The 15,539-nt window shown below is 32.9% G+C and overlaps 1 protein-coding gene across 1 annotated transcript in view; it reads left to right on the plus strand.

Moving 5' to 3' along the window:
* LOC129802229 (frizzled-2) overlaps positions 1–15,539 on the plus strand; it is a 70,305-nt gene that overhangs the window by 21,670 nt on the left and 33,096 nt on the right. The window lies entirely within an intron of this gene.

The following is a 15,539-nucleotide window of genomic DNA, read 5'->3' on the forward strand; positions in this document are numbered from 1 at the left end:
CTACGAAAAGTAGAGCAGTTATTGAGGAAGGATAAACTTGGGTTTCGATCCGATATTTGATGCTTAAATTTTTATTTAAATATTTCTTGTTGGCAAACTATTATTAACATTTTGAAAATTAAATCTAATGGCGCTGGCACACCCTTCAGATCAAGAAAATTTCATGAAATCGAAATTCACGTACTTTTCTATCTCAAATTGTTCCTATAAGTCTATCCTACTCTTTCGCACTCTTCTTCTTTTTTCGAACATCACGCCAAATTAAATTTAGTTCAGTTAAATTTTGAGTCTGAAAGAATTGGATTTGCAAATCTGTTGAGGAGAAAGAGAAGCTATAATTTTTACTTTAAGAAATTTTCCTGACCTAAAAGGTGTGCCGGACCTTTATTAATTTGGTTTAAAAGAATTTTGATCGCTTTTTGTTTTAATTTAAAAATCTAAATTGAATTTCTTATTGAATCGTGCTCCACAGCATTTCAATTTAGTGATATTAATTTGAGTAAAATTTTATCTCTTACTCTTTCAAATCAATATTAGATAGTTGTCTCTTTCTGCTAAAGAGAATTGAAATTGAACTTCGATTTTAATTTTAAGAAGAGACAACTATATCTGATTATTGTTTGATAGAGCAAGAGGTAAAATTTCAATTGGTTGAATTTCAATAAATTGAAAAGGTGTTAGAGTACTATAGTATTTTGAATTGTATGCTAAATCATTTAATTATTTTATTAGTCTAAACACTGAGAGAAATCCGAAAAAGTCAAAATAACATTCCGGAAATGTTAATTTTACCCTGCAGTATTGATCCGAAAACAGTGTAAATATTACCCTTTTTAGGTATATTATGGATTAAAGTTACCCTTCTTTCATGTTGATTTTACCCTTAAAAGGTGTAAAATTAACATTAAAAAATGTTGATCTATTTTTACACCCAAAAAGTGTTAAAGTTATGACGAAAAAAAGTTAATCGCAGCCTCTTTTTTCTCAGTGAATAAATGCTTATCTACTGCCTGAAATGTAAAAAAAAAACAAAAGAGCTGTAAAATATTAAATTTCGATCAGTAGGAGAGACTGGGGCAAAAAGTTACAAAACGGATATTTTATTTTAAAAAATTGATATCTTCTGCAAGGAAAATATTTCAAAAATAGGGCTAAAAATTTCGATATTTTTTATTTTCTAAATTCCTTGTTCAAATACTAACAAACTTACGACATTGAAGAAGACCTATGGAGGCTATCTAAGAAAAAAATTTTAAGCCGCTATCTTATTTATCTTGGAAGATATTGAATTTTAAAATTTTCGATTTGTGACTTTTTGCCCCAGTCTCCCCTATTAAATCTAAATCTTTCCGAAAATTATTCTAATTTATATAATTACAAATCTGAGATGCTTGCAAGTAAAATAAACCTCATTATTGTGTGCCGGAGCTACCTCTCAGACCAGGAAAATTTCATAAAATCGAAATTCATGTCCCTTTCCATCCCGAACTTTTTTGTATAAGACTATCCCACTCTTTCCCACTCTTCTTCTTCTTCTTTTAAGCATCACCCTAAATTCAATTTAGTTTACTCTAATTTTAAGAGCGAAACGATGAGACAAACATATGCAAAACGCTTAAGAATAAAAAGGATAGTGAATTTTGATTTAATAAAATTATCTTGATCCAAAAGGCGTGCTGGAGTCATTACCCTTCGTCAAAAATTGGATTTTTCACATTTTTTTTACAATATATCATCAAAATATTCTCTTTTGGTCTGGATAAAAAACGCAAAATTTTTCAGGGATGATTTAATGAAATCCAAATCTAATGGCTCTGGTATACCTTTTAGATCAAGAAAAATTTCATGTAATCGAACTTCACATCCCTTTCTCTCTTAAACGATTTGAATATGTCTATCTCACTCTTTCGGACTCTTCTTCTTCTTTTGAACATCACACCAAAGGTTCCATCGAATTTTGAATATAAAATGAAGTAAACGCAAAACATTTGAGAAGGAAAAGAATGTTAATTTCGATTTCATGAAATTGTCTAGATCTAAAAGATGTGTCGGAGGCTTAAATGTCAAAGATGTTCATAATGTTATTTTGTCAACAATATTTTACGACCTTCCCGAACTGAAAATGTATTATTTAACATTTGAAAATAGATATTTATGACACTTTTTATAAATTTGACCCTCAATCTCTTGCAAACTTTATTGATTGAACAATCAATCATTTGATGATACGACAAATAAATTTAGGAAGTTATCAGTAAAACAATTATTTTATTTTTGAGTTATTTAATCCATGATGTTTATTCCGTAATTTGATATTAAATTAAATATTTATGTAAGATTCGGGAAAAGGGAAAACTCTTCTTTTAATGTAAGAAATGATTTAATTCAATAATGTAACTTCATAATTAAAAAAGTACGCCTTCTCTCTTCGACAAATTGAACAGGACTCTGTATTATTTGTTCTAATGATCGGGTACTAACGTTTTCAGTGAAATCATGCCAAATTCATTCCAACATTTATAGTTATAAAAGATAGATAGAGAGACAAATTTATTCATCAACAATGCTTTCGAAGTACAGTTTCGTTTAACTGAGATCCCGTGTAGTTTTCAGCGTCCACCGCCGTCTTAGCGTTGGTGACCAACCTCCAGAGAAAAACGGTGGAAAAGCTCTTTCTCAGGTTGTATATGCCAGTCATGTAAAAAACATGTTTGTACTTTTCTTTGAATACACAAAATTCCAATACTTGAGTAATTAGCTCTTCTGATTGGCTAGAGTTGGAAAGCTTCAAAAGCTTCAACCAATCAGAGAACGCGACAGTCTTGATTTACTTTTGGATTAAAAATTTTATTGCGTATCGATAGTGTATAAAGCTAAACATTGATAAAATCCTTTATTCAGGCATAACATGAAAAAAGTGCTGAGTTATCCTTTTGAAAGCAGCACAAGTAACTCAGGTCACTGTACCTTCAAGTATTTCACCAAGCTTTTGAGCTTGAAGAGGAATGTTTTGTGCTAAGACATTTTTCCTGCAAAATTTGCCGCAATATCAATCAAAGTGTTGAAGTTAACATTTTCAATTTGTACAAATGTCTGCGGCATGGAAAACACAAAACACTTGACGATATCAATCGTTTGTCAATATAGAACTTCTCACACAAGTCTAACCAGAATAATAAAAACAATCATCGCGATATGAAGGAAATGAAGCGTTTCAATTACCAAAGATTTCGGTTTTATTGTTGAGGCCTCATTCCCCAATCAAGAGGCTTCTCTTTGATTTGCCGCAATATTTTTGTTCAAGAGACCCAACACTTCAAAATACCAGATCACACACGAAAAAAAAAACATGAGCAATTTTTCCCGCCATCGCGAGGAAAATCACTCAATATGTTTTCTCTCCCGCATTCGCGCCAATTAGGCTATTGTAGCGAGTCAAAGAGAAATATGACAATGTGCCATTGAGAATCAAAGTGCTTGGAATGAAAGTGATTAGCATTAATTCACCATTTCTCACAATGAAATTGGCGCCAATAAACATCACCATTTAAGATAAAAATTACGATATGAAGCCATCGAAACAAGACGGTAGAAGAGAAAATATGTCCCTCCATCGTGGAATGTGCATTGTGACCAAAAGCACAACAAAGTGCCGACAAACTAGTTTTTTTTTTGGAGTTAGGTTATCAAGCTTTTGGACATTTCCGATGATTCTTGAAATTTATTAACTACTACAAATGTTTATTTCGAAATTCAAGAGAAAAAATCATTTTAATTCAACAACTTCCGGAATTTTTTCAATCAATTTGAAAATTATATACTGTTTGATGTTTAGAAAATTTGTAAAAATCTTTGAAAATTATTTTGAGTACCCAGCAAGCACCAAATGTTCATTTTAGCTGAAAACATATGTATTTTCAATTGAATTCTTCCATCCTTAAAACGACACTCGCGAAGCAGTGCCATATTCATTTATTCGGTTAGCACTTTTTATTCGAGAACTGCTGACCGGTCAGCATATTTTTGCTAATCGACAAAAATATGCTGGAAACGTTGCCTTCTTCAGCTAACTGTGTTCGCTGGGTAATATTATTAGGAATACATTTAAAATTCATTAGTTATGCTTTATTTTTCGGTGTTTTATGCCTTAAAATATTGTAGTCTCAACGCGTTTTCTGATTGGCTTGAATCTAAAAGCGTACAAAACTCTAGCCAATCAGAGAGCGCGATGGGACGAAATTTTTTACATGACTTTTTCTTACCTTATTTTCGTCCTCTGATTGGTTAGAGCTTGAAAATATTTTTTTATTAAATTTTCTTTTTCAATTAAATACTTATTAAATGCAGATAAAACTTTTTAATACTAAATTTTTCTAAAAGTTTTGAAACTTTGAAAAATATAGATTTTATAAATATATTTTATAAATAAATTTTAAAAATTTTAAAGAACATACATTTTTAATTTTATTTTCAAAAATATTTATTATATAAAATAATTTTGAAACATTTAAAATTCTACAAATTTCAAATTAAAATCTTTAAAAACGTTTCTTTTTAATGGCTTTTTAATATAATTAGAATATAGTAAAAACGCCCCTTTAAAATTGTTTATAAAGAAAAATTATGTTTTAGAAATGTCAAATTTAATTGAATTAAGTAATTTTAGAAGTTCTCTACAGAATTTGTGATCTTATACCTCCAAAACAACTTTTAGATCAGTAAAATTTCATGAAAACAAAATTCGCGTCCCTTGCTTTCTCAAACGATTTGCAAAAGTGTATCCCATTCTTTTAGGCTCAAAATTGGACTGAACGAAATTCCATTTGGCGTGATGTTCAAAAGAAGAAGAAGACTGTGAAAGAGTAGGATAGACATATGTATGCTAAACTTTTAAGGACGAAAGGGACGTGAATTTAGATTTTGTGAAATTTTCCTGATCTGAGAAGAAAACTTTCAAAAATCTTAAATCAAATACGAAGAAGATAATCATTTTGGATTTCTAAATGCCTTTCAAAATCTGAAACCATTCTTAATGGCTCCGACACACTATTTAGATCAGAAAAATTTCATAAAATCTAAATTTACATCCATTTTTTCTTAAAAGCTTTGCATATGTCTGTCCTACTCTTTCAGACTCTTCTTCTTCTTTTGAACATCACACCAAATTAAATTTAGTTCAGTCCAATTTTGAGACCGAAAAAGTGAGATAGAGTTCATCAAATTGCGTGTTAAAAAGAATGCCAAAAGCTTAAGAAAATAATTATAAATCCCTGACAAACTTTTCTGTGTGAAACATTTAAAATTCCAGTGAAATATTCAATCCTAATATCCAATTTATTTAATTTCCGTTTATCTGCCATACAAACAAAAGCAAACTAGCATTTTATCAGCAATTTGTATTCAGAATAACATAAATCTCATGAGCAAAATATGGCATTAAAAACTTTCGAGTGCCACTTGAAAATTTTCTGGTTGGAAACTTTAAAACTCTCTTCCACCAATTAATTTTCCTGGGATTTTCGGGAAAATACTGGTGTATACATCATCCCTTTGGCTGTGGGTGGGAAAAATGCCCAAAAATACATCTGGGACACACCTCAGGTCTGCATACAAAAAAAAAATGTTACAACAGTCAGATAAATTGGAGGTGAGGTAGGGAGAATTATAACGACAATTTCTCAATACATAGTTGTTAATTTTGCATATTTCGCGCATGTTATTCAATATTCAACCAATTAATTCCACCTTGGAGGATTTTTCTCTGGTCAACAAGAGTGAGTTGAGTATTAAATTTCCTTCATATTTTACTACTAAATATTTTGACAGCAGTTTAAGAAACTTATTTATGCGGCCTCTGATTTTTTTTTCTCCTCTCTGTCCATCTCTTTTGCCTCTCAATCCGCGTGCCTGGATTTTTTCTTCTTGCACTTCTCAGAGTCTCAAAATTATTAATGGGTCGTCGGCACTGAATTGAAAATGTTACTCTGTGTTGTGTGTTTTTATTAATTCTCATCTTTTTTGCCCTTTTTGCCAAGGTGTTTTGAGGATAGACATGTTTATGCTTGCTCTTCTCAGAAGTGACCTGATTTCCTCCATAAGTTTTTTTTTTTATTTAATTTTTACTTAATTTAATATTTCTTAATATTTAAAATTTTACCAAAATACGATACCCTTTAGGTGTGAAGAATGGAAATACACTATCGGCCAAAAGTTTCCTGACAAAGCTATGGTCGAGAAACCAGATGGGAAAAATGATAGAAAACCTTTAAAAAATTTTCTTTTCGCAAATGAGTTATAGATGTTATTTATACGTTTCCAGAAAATTAACAAATCTTATTTGATATCAAAAATAATTCTTTTCCAAAAGTTGATAATTTTTCATCGGCCAAAAGTTTCTTGACAAATTTGAAAAAGTGGCTCAAAATGGTAAAAGACGTGCAATCAACATGATGTTACCAGTTATAAAATGATGTTGAGAGTTATATGGTCGGTTTACACCGTTTACATATTTGTAAAGTTTTCGATGATCAATATACAGTGGTGGCCAAAATAATAGGACCACTTTGTAAAGCTTATTTTTGTTTTAATTTTTGTGTCTTTTCCCAACTTGTTGCCATAACTTTAATGTAGAAATCTTCAAATTATTAACATCGTAGAATAAAAGTTGTTTTGTCCGCTAGAGGTCTCTATTTTGCGCAAAATACATAAATACTGAAATTCAATTCGGACAATAAAATAGGAAAATAGTCATTTATATTTTCTAAATATAGCTTTAGTTCCACGTATTCGATTTATAGTCACATTCATTTATTTAAATGAAAGTGGTCCTATTACTTTGTTAAAACATAATTTCACTATTGACATATTCACATCGAACAGACTGGGCTTTTTTACATGGTCATTGCTTTTTTACTACTTCATTGCTTTTTGACACGTGGAAAAAACATTCAAAAAATTGAGGCATCAAACCAATTTTTGCATCAATTTGATCTTTTTCCGTTCTCTGAGACAATATTCTGTAAAAAGAAAATGATATTTTAGTAAAATTAGGCAAATTTAAATACCTTGAACAAAAAGCAAAAAGCAATTGCCCGGTCAATTGCTTTTTCTTGACAATTCCATATCACATAGTCCGTTAACATTCTCTATTTAAATTCACTGTTCGAAATTTCATCGACCACCATCGAAATCAGCTGATGTCAGGAAAAAACAAAACAAAGGAAATTTTACTCATGAAACTCATGTGAATACTTTTGAAATGTATTTAAAATGAGTCTAGGCATTAGTTAAATTAAAGTTTAGTATAAAATACAAGTGAATAATGTGAACTACATTGTTTTGAACAACTGAAAATATTTCCCGCCTTGTACATTTTACTTACATTGGATGGCGCTGTTCTCAGTGAGTTATCTAATCGAAAACAATGAAGGTGTCATATTCACTTCTCCATTGCTTCTTTGAAAATCGATTAAAAGAGCAATGGCCTAATCTGTTCGATGCTATTCTGTGAAAAATAGAGACCTCTTACGGCCAAAACAATATGTATTCGACGTAAGGTAATTATTTGAACATTTCTCCATCACAATTATTTGAACAAATTGGAGTAAAAAAAAATCAAAAGAGAAAATAATGGTTTTTGCAGAGGTAGTCCTATTGTTTTGGCCACCACTGTATGCATATAAAAGGAATGGTAAATAAAGTATTTTTTGTTAATTTTTAATTTAGGTTAAAAATGAAGAGTTTACAAGAAGTTAAGAAAAGAAATCTTCCAGAGATATATTTGAAATAACCATTTTGAGATACTTTTTCAAATTTGTCAAGAAACTTTTGGCCGATGAAAAATGATCAACTTTTGCAATCATTACAGATAACTCATTCGCAAAAAGAAAAATCTTAAAAGTAATTTTTTCTATGACTTTTTTCTACTTGATTTCTCGAACATAGCTTTGTCAAGAAACTTTTGGACGATACTGTACCTAAACAACTCAAAGTTGAGGGATTAGATATACTGTTCTCACTGCTCTCTCTGTGGTATTCGAGCAGTAAATTCATTTGGAAAATTACGTTCGTGTCATACCGCAACCACAAAGTGTATATCGTCAAAGTACCTTGCAAGAGTGCAGTGTGGTAAAGTAGCTCTCCAAGCGCGACTTTGGTGCTCGCCTATCATTTATGAAAGAATATAATTAATCAACGTCATTTACATCGTCATAACGATGAATTAAAGGCACAAAAAAGAAGTGTTGTATTTTTTTTTTCAATGCGCAACGGACATAGCAAAGGAGATCGAGACAAGAAAGCCACAGACAAGGGAAGACAAAGACTTGGTGGTAATTTTAATATATTACTTTTAAATTCAATCAATTTCTCGGGGAGATTGAGAATGAATTAATTAATTTTGGCGCTACAATACCCTGGGTTTTGGACCTCAAGAACGCGAGGTTACTATAAAAAAAAAATGTAACAGAGGAGAAACTGCAGAAATTCCTCAATGGTGAAACGATATAATGAATTATTTAGTAATTCAAGAGTGTTCAGAATTTATCTCAGCAATTTAAATAAAAATATTTTAAAGACAAATACTTGACATTCTCCAGACTCCACTGGATATGAGAGTCGGAGTCTTGGTCAACACCATCTCAAAATGGTTTTTACAAAGTATCTCTTTTTTTTAATCGTGCACCTTCACACGAATTTACCTGCACAGGTAGAATGGGAAGAAGTATAATATATGTGAGTTCTTTTTATGCTGAAATTCAGGTGATTGAGCGTGTAATTTCAGTGACAAAGGAAGGAACAATAAAAGAAGGTGCAATGGACAAATAAAACTAAATCCAATAGCAACTACCTCTGGATTTGCAAAGTTGATAAGAAAAGGTTTGCAAAAAATTCCCTATATCAATTCTGTGGTTAGAGATTAAGCTCATGTGGAGTTACTTGAATTCAATTCAATATTGCGTGAGATAGTGAACAAGTCCAATGAAATAAATCACACAATCGATCAGACTTAATTCACCAGAGTGTCTCAAGTAATTCTCAAGAGGCTCTTTCGTGACTTTCAACATCTCACTCTCCTGAGTTTCTTTCATTTTGCTTTTCAGGTGGAAAAACAAACACAAGAATTTTTGCAAAATTGCAAGGTAACACCCCTTGGCATTTTTTTCACTTCTCCTGTCCACCTCCATCTTATAAAACTTCTCTTGTGAATATTTAAACACCAGAAAGTCACACAGGTCGTAAATTGTACAATCAACACGAGTCATCAATGTTAGGAGAAACAGAATGAAAATGAGAAAAAAGCTCCCAATTATTTACCCAAAAATCGTGCTTTTTTCCACTATCTCATGTTTCTAATCATTTCATGTGTCAATTAAAATTTACACATGGAAAAAAAAGTCAAACATACCCAAAGAAGATACCGAAAAGTGTATTCAAATGGTTCACAGTGTCTCAAATTGAGTGGAGAATTTCTTGTGTAGAACAGCCCACGAGGAGAAAGCCCGTAGGGAACAAAAATGTGTGACCACGAGCAGGTTTTCAATTCTCCAGGCATATAGGCATTTATCTTGAAGATGTGATCCAAAATGTCTTAGCTTTCGAATTGCAAAGTTGAGAAAAACTATTTATTTTGAAAAAAATAACAGGAAAAGATCATTAAATCGAAATTCATATCCCTTTCTCACACGCTTTGCATATGTCTAACTCATTCTTTCGGACACCAAATTCGACGGATCTAAATTGAATTTGTTGTGATGTTTAAAAGAAGAAGAAGAGTGCGAAAGAATAATTTTGGCATATGCAAAAGCGTTCAAGAAATTTTCCTGATCTAAAAGGTGTGCCGGAGCCATTACTAAATTGAATTTATCGTAATGTTTAAAGAAAGAAGAAGAAGACTGTGAACCAGTATAAAAGACGAAAATCAAGATTTTGATTTCACGGATTTTTTCTGATCAAAAAGGTGTGCCGGAGCCATTAGTACTCAAATTTAATTAAACTAAATTGGATTTACTGTGATGTACAAAAGAAAAAGAATAATAAGAGTGTAAACCAGTAAAAAAGACAAAAAAACGAGATCAATTTTGATTTCACGGAATTTATCTGATACGCATTTTATATCGTGTGAATTTCATGAAAGCAAAATTCGCGTTCCTTTCTTTCTAAAACTATTTACATAAGTCTATTCGAATTTTTCGGTGTCAAAATTGGACTGACCTAAATTTAATTTGGCGTGATGTTGAAAAAAAGCAGAAGAGTTCAAAAATGTAGAATAGTCATATGCAAAACTTTTAAGAAAGAAAAGGGTGTAAATTTCGACTTTAGATACTAATTCTCAATGTTTTCAATTCAACTTGTCTTTTGAACTAAAAACATCGACTTTTTCGATTTTCGACTGAAAACTTTAAAATGAAAAATTAAGAACAGTTGTCAGCGCCACGAACGGAGTCGAACAGTACTTTCGAGTGGAAAAAGATCGCTAATTGTCCTAAAATTTAGCAAAACTGACCTAACTTCTGGCGATATCTGTTTTGAAAAAAACGTCTTGTCATGTTAATAAGAAGAATTTGTCAAAAGGATGTTCCTCCATACAGAATATTGAACAGTTTTGTAAAATCCGCTACCAACTGGATCTCGTCAAAAGTTTGTCAAAAGGATGTATACTCATATAAAATATGATAACAATAATAAGTCAATTATTCCATAAATAATACAAATCAGTGACAATTTCATAGAAATTGACTATCAAACATTCAAAATTGACCCACCGGTCGAGTCGAGTCGAGTTCACCTTACGCAAATATCGTTTAATCATACCTAATAACGGTTTTTCAAGATCAAAAGTTAAAAAGGCTCTCTAGAGAGCACATTTGTCAAGCGATTGTGGTCATGTTCGGGCTCCTTGGGAAGGTTTCCAAACCCGTTCCATTCGGTTCTGAACCAGTTATGAACCGGTAACTAATTTTTATTCTAAATCAATTATATTGGTTTTGAAGTGTATTTTGAGCACTGTTTTGCGTGATTTATAGATAGGTTCAAATCGGTTCTAATCCGGTAATGAACCGGTTATGGACCGATAAGTAGTTTTCGTCCGGAAATCAATTCTAGTACTCTTAGAACTATTTTGGGTATCTTTTAGGTAATTTATAATTCGGTCTAAATCTGTTAACCACCGGTAAATAGTAGATGATGCAAAAGTGCTTTTGAGGTATAGCATCTAAATCACGAGATCAAGCACTTCGCAAAGCCTGTGTATGCAACATGTCCGAAAAATGAAGCAGTTCATCTAGTTGCTTTTTACGATAATTTACCGAATAATAAAGAGACAGGCATATTACGAATTTTGTTACCGTAAAACATTGCCGTGTACAATGGTGTTTTCGTAGGGGAAACTCCGTTCAAAAAGTGTTGCCGCATCCGAACAGAGCTTTGCTTCCGAAAACATCACTTGAATTTAGTTACTTTAATTTACTTCACACAACGTGAAAACTGGTTATATTGATAACTGGATAATTCGAACTTCGAAAGTATTATCATGCAAACCATCTTTCGAGATTATCATGAAGTATAAATGCTCAGAAAGGCATTTTTACTTGTAAACTTGATTCTTAAATAGTGTCTTGGATAAAAGGTAAATGGAACTCAATTTGCACAAAATATCGTTGATAATCGAAGAATTTAAACTCATTTTCGAATTTTCATACTAATTTTTCGCATAAGGTAGAAGTTACTCATTGACGATAAAGTGATTTAAATAATGAGACAGAACAGTAAACGTCGTTGCTTTGTGCTTTTCTTCACAATAAAGTAAAAAGCAACACATTTTGACACTTAAACACTTTGAAATTTGAACAGAATGTGTTTCAACCAACATGCGAAAGTGTCAAGAAGTAATAATTTTTCTTTTTCGGCTTTGCAAATAGATCTTGGAATTTTTCAAGCTCTACTTATGAATGATAAGTCTCTATCTTGAAATCGATTTTCGAACCCTTCATACTTTGAATTCAAATCACAGGATGATTGTACAGTAGAGTCTCACTATAGTCCATATTTGATTCCAGATTTGACACTTAGGTCGCACTATAGTCCATGTCATTTTTTAAAATTATCAACGACTTTTAGTATTGAAATTGCTCGACGGCTTCCACTTTCTTTGCGATTGTGGTACTTGTCTTCGCTCTCTTCATCATGGATCACAATTATCACAACTACTCAATAAAGTTTGCCAGAAATATTAAAATAATTATGACAACATTGCATGTCGCGTACTAAAAAACGTAACCTAACTTAAAATCAGTGTTTCGAAATCAACGGTCGATAAATTGTGGACTATAGAGTGATGGCCTACAGCGGGACTCTACTGTACTTCATTTTCGAAAAATTCGCCTAATTAATTTGTAAAGAATTGCCAAGAAAAAGGAATATTATGAACCCCATTCCTTTTATTTTATTACAAAAAATCTATACTAGGGTCGAATGAACACCTCTTCAACAGGCAACCTTTATTGACACTTTTGTCAAAATGATGAAATTTATTTAATGTATCTATTACAATGTAAGTTATATTGAATTGTTTCATTAATCTACGTTTTTCGATAAGGATAAGTGTTCAAATTTCGTATTCCAAATGGTACAGATGAGGGTGTCAATAGGTACTGACACGTGTTCTTAAATGTCAATAGGTGTTCCTTTCACCCTACCAAAGTTGACATTCCAAATTTTTCGAAGTTCGAAAAAAATCATATGAGCCCCCTGGCGAAATTAACAAGATGTATATAAATGAAACTCTAGCTGTGTCGATCAATACATCTTCTTTTAAAAAAAAAACCGCATAGGCTCACAGCTCACCTGCTAATTCCATCGAAAAGGCTAAAGTTAGTGAGAAAAAGAAGACAAAATAGAATAGAGAGAGGGAGAAAAAAGAAGAGAAAAAAACCTGAAAACAAGGTAATATTTAATTAATTGCCGATAAACAAACATTAAACATTAGTCGTTGGGCGATACCCATAAACAAAATCTCAATGGCCTGGACGGTGAAGAAGTGGATGGAGGATGAGATGGGGAGTAAAGGGCAGCCTATGGTCATAATTCAAAGGCATGGAGCTCCACACGGAGCCAATTTACATACATCGTCCATCTCGTTTGGATGGATATTCTTGGCGAGTGAATTTCAGAAAAAACGTTGATCATGAAGACACGCGAAAAGTGCACGGGAGATCAGTTGAAGATCCTCACGGAGATCAGCATGAATTCTCTCCAGAGAGACTTTTGGATTTGTATGTCCTCCGTGTATCTTCATCCTCACATCATCTCTCATACCTCTCTGGATTCTTCTGGTTCGTCGACCAATAAATTAAATGCACTGCATATGCAATTGAAGATGAGAAAGAAGGGGGAGGGGGGGTATGGAATACTAAAGTTGACGTTAAGCAAAGCGCGATGTGATCACTTCAATCCCATGTCTTGTCTCGGATGCTTCTCGCGAGCCAGCACTCCTCATCCTCACCATCTCATTACCATAATTAATTATTCATGCGCGACAACAGCAGTTGAGAAACATTACCAGAAATAGTCTCATGGTATCAACTCAAATTGCAACGAGTATACCATTCACCTCAATGTGCAAAAGACCTTTTGCATCAAAACAATTTTTAAAATAAAGAAAAAAAAGCGTTGGAAAAAAAATTCAGTGATTATTGAAATTCTCAAACTGATTCCAATTGCGAGATCAAAGAAAACTTCTTTTTCTCCTCCACCGCCTTTCTACAATTAAAAGTGTCTTGTTAGACATCTTGTTTGACGTACAAAATTCACCTTCATTCTTTTTTTTCTCGAGAGCCCCCCTCAATCCACGGTGAAAGAGCGTGTGCTTGAGGTAGTAAAAAAAAGAATACCTCCAAGTCACGTTCATCATCAACATCATCATCGATGGTCAGAAGCAGAGTGTGTGAAGTCGATAAATAAACAAAAGTCAACAAGAAAAATAATACACGACGAAGTGAAAAACTCTCAAAACGAGATGAGGAGATGAAGAGAAATACAGCGAGCATCCAGCGATACTGACCGCGTCTCTGTTGCCAGAGCACACCTGAACAAGGTGGATGAGAGACACCGTACAATTCCCTTTAAATCACCTTTTTTTCACCATACCTTGTTAACCACTAAACTGCCATGAGCTGATGATTATTTGGTGCTGATTTGCCTCTTGTTACCATCCACAAGCATCTTCCCCGTATTTGACGAACTCAAATAATTAATTGGACATGTCCACAAGGCACAAAATTTTTGCCTTATTCCCAATTTATTTTCATATAAGAACGGCTTAAGAGCAAAAGAACTTGAGCCACAGGAAGTACATGTACCTAATGATTAACGTGTTCTTAAATTTTAGCCGATGATGGTTATCAAGAATATTGATTTAAATAAAATCCAAACAATAAAACACATCAAATTCAATCAGAATTTTTTTCTCAATATTACTGAGAGGAACATGTACACAGTGTACATAAAATAAAAGCCTGGCAATGCATTCGAGCTTTGCAGAATGCTCGAATTCTCAACTTACTGAATCAGTTCACTTCCGATTCATAACCATTTTAAACCAGTTCAGTACTCAGTAGGGAAATTTTCTAACAATTTGGCAATGCCATGTGACAAATTGGGTTCGAATCTCAGGAGAGCTTTTTCGAAAATCGAAATGTTGTTAAACAAATCAACCAAGACACACTGTATTTGCATAATATCACTAAGTAAAAGCATTTCATTATAAAATCAGTGAATTGCATTTTCGAACTCATATGATATGACAAAAAAGGCTCGATTGGCATTGTCAGGTTTCGAACTCAGGCGTGACAATGCCACGAAAATTACAGAATTCTCCTACAGAAGAAGTTTTTCGAAAAATGCGATTCTGTAGTCATGACATTGTCATTTCAACTCACATATCATTTCAGAAGTCACATATTTGAGATTTCTGGCAATCAAAATGGCAATGGTTTTTATTAAACCAATCAGAGATTTCACTAAAAGCAATGAATTGCTTTTTCGAACTCATGTGATATGAGAAAAAAGCTCGACTGACATTGTCAGGTTTCGAACTCACGTATGACAATGCCGCAAAAATTACAAGATCCCCCTAAGGATCAGTTCAGGGGTTCGAAGACATATTCAAAGTTTACCCAATTGATTGAGAAACGCTCTCCTCCGGAATTCGTGTTCGAATTTCGAAGTGCCAAAAGTGTTGAACATTTGCAATGCCCGCTCTCTTGTTCGGATGGCATAGTGACGGTTTCATTTAAAATGTATTTTATGAATTAATCTGTTGTTGTCGAATTCTTTCCCTGAAAAATTCCTCAGGGAGACCAAGGCTTATCGCGACCAATTTCCCAGCAGCGACCCAGCTCTATGTCTAAATTCGAACACTTCCAGGCCGTGTTATCGGCTGACTAACAGTGTCTCTTGTCGAGCGAGAGGCAGGAAATATGAATTTCCCGCAAACAAAGAAGAGAATCCACTGCCAGGCTCTATTTCACTATCAGGTGAAA

The sequence above is a fragment of the Phlebotomus papatasi genome, chromosome 2 (assembly GCF_024763615.1).
Source record: "Phlebotomus papatasi isolate M1 chromosome 2, Ppap_2.1, whole genome shotgun sequence".
Classification (NCBI taxonomy): Eukaryota; Metazoa; Arthropoda; class Insecta; order Diptera; family Psychodidae; genus Phlebotomus; species Phlebotomus papatasi.